Source organism: Anomalospiza imberbis, unplaced genomic scaffold (genome assembly GCF_031753505.1).
Source record: "Anomalospiza imberbis isolate Cuckoo-Finch-1a 21T00152 unplaced genomic scaffold, ASM3175350v1 scaffold_142, whole genome shotgun sequence".
Classification (NCBI taxonomy): Eukaryota; Metazoa; Chordata; class Aves; order Passeriformes; family Viduidae; genus Anomalospiza; species Anomalospiza imberbis.
The window spans coordinates 182,501-185,000 of record NW_027099777.1 but is presented as its reverse complement, the minus strand read 5'-3'; the positions used below and the strand labels follow the sequence as shown (position 1 = coordinate 185,000).

At 49.0% G+C, this 2,500-nt stretch overlaps 1 pseudogene; it reads left to right on the top strand.

Moving 5' to 3' along the window:
• Positions 1-2,500, top strand: part of LOC137466148 (28S ribosomal RNA) — a 9,059-nt pseudogene that overhangs the window by 3,705 nt on the left and 2,854 nt on the right.

The window sequence follows — 2,500 nt, the reverse complement described above, 5'->3', positions numbered from 1 at the left end:
GCCCGGCTGGTGAACTTAGTGTTCTATAGATCAGACCTGTATGGGCTCGAAGGTATTAATTTTTGTACGGGGAGGGAAATATTGAGCGGGTTACCGGACGTATACGAACAACTTTTACCAACCACGGGGGTGGGAGAAACTTTGTGTTCTAGGCCCCCACGAGACATTTGTGAACCGTTTGTACTTGAGGAGGACAGCGGCGAGGAGAAAGAGTGCACATTGGAAACATCTCCTCCAACGCCCCGGGAAACACGGGGGGAAAGCACCGGAGGACGTCGTGACGGTGACTGTCCCTGACAAAAATCCACCTTGTCCTGACTGTGGTACCCGGGTAAACTCTATACTGGGCCTGATAGAACATCTGAAGGTCCTACATGGGAAGAGGGGAGTTTGTTTTCGTTGTGCTAAGTGTGGAAAAGAAAGCAATAACTATCACAGTGTTATTTGTCACTTTGCAAAATGCAGGGGACAGGAGGCTACAAAAGCTCCAGCTGGAGAGTGGATATGTGAGGTTTGCCACAGAGACTTTTCATCTAAAATCGGCCTGGGACAGCATAAAAGATTGGCGCATCCGTTGGTTAGAAACCTAGAAAGGATCGCTGCTTCCCAGCCAAAAGAAACATCAAACGAGGAGCACATAAAAAATGCTGGACAAAAGAAGAAGAAGAACTCCTGGTGAGGGAGGCTCAGTTTGAGGGGCACAAAAACATTAACAAACTTATTTCAGAACATATAACCACCAAAACGGCCAAACAGATCAGTGACAAAAGAAGATTGCTTCCAAAAAAATCAACGGATAAAATCCCCCCGAATGTGCCCGGAATGAATCCCCCAGAAAAACCCCGATTGAGCCCCTCAAACGAGCCCGAAGTGAGAACTCTTTACCACACCAGGAGCGCAGCTGCAGGCCTGAAAAATTCCGTTAACAATGGACCTGATAACAACCAACTGCCAGAGAGGCCAGCTGCCGGAGAGAGGACAATGGGAAAGATAAGGCGCCACCGTGATAAGGGCAACGGACAGCAGGGAGCCGTCCAGCAACAGGAAGGGCAGCTGCAGGCCCATTACAAAAGGACACTCGGGGAACGCTTAATCAGCGGGATCGTTTAACACCTTCCCCCCGAGCAGTTGCAACAAATCCTGAACGGCCGGGAACTTCAAATCGTGATCAATCAAGCAGCGCAGGACTGCTTCGAGTGCCTAGAATCAATTAGCCAAATAAGAACTGCTACCCGATCTCGGGTAAATAACGGAGCCCAGGAGAAGAAACCAAGAAAACCGTTTCAAAAATTGGATGAAAGACAGAGCGATTCGGAAAGGCAACTACCTTCGATTCCAGCGGCTATTTCATCTAGACAGGGGGAAACTTGCTAAGATAATTCTGGAAGACATAGAATGCTTATGCTGCGATATTCCACCCGGGGAAATTTATTCGGCCTTTAAAACGAGATGGGAAACACCTAGTGACTTTGATAGCCTTGGGGACTTTAAAATTCACGGGAAGGCTGACAACACAGCCTTCAGTGCACTAATCACGGCCAAAGAAGTGGAAAAACACGTGCAGGAAATGAGCAAGGGCTCGGCTCCAGGTCCGGACGGAGTCACCCTTGGGGACATCGTAAAGATGGATCCCGGGGTACTCCAGGACCACGGAGAATTTCAATTTATGGTTAACAGCTGGCAAAATCCCGGACATGGTGAGGGCTGCAGGACGGTTTTTGATCCCGAAATCGACAAAACCGGAACGCTTGAAAGACATTAACAACTGGAGACCTATCACTATTAGTTCCATCTTGTTGAGACTGTTCTCCAGGATCGTAACAGCAAGGTTAAGCAAGGCCTGCCCCCTCAACCCAAGGCAAAGAGGATTCATCAGAGCGGCGGGATGCTCTGAAAACCTTAAACTCCTGCAAACTATAATCTGGTCGGCCAAAAGAAATCACAGACCTCTGGGTGTTGTATTCGTGGATATCGCTAAGGCTTTTGACACCGTGAGCCACCAACACATCATCCGCGTTCTCGAGCAAAGAGAGGTGGACCCCCACATCATTGGACTGGTGAGCAATATGTATGAAAACATCAATACTTATATCACCACGAAGAGGAACACACACACGGATAAAATCCAGATCCGGGTTGGAGTAAAGCAAGGTGACCCCATGTCACCTCTTTTATTTACCTGGCGATGGACCCCCTGTTGTGCAAGCTGGAAGAGAGAGGCAAAGGCTACCACCAAGGGCAGAACAGCATTACAGCAATGGCGTTCGCGGACGATCTGGTCCTGCTGAGCGACTCCTGGGAGAGTATGAAACGAATATCAGGATACTGGAGACCTTCTGCAATCTGACCGGTCTCAAAACACAAGGTGAAAAAATGCCACGGCTTCTACATCAAGCCCACCAAAGACTCTTACACCGTCAATAACTGCGCTGCTTGGACCATCAATGGCACTCCTCTGAACATGATCGACCCCGGCGAATCGGAGAAATACCTCGGCCTG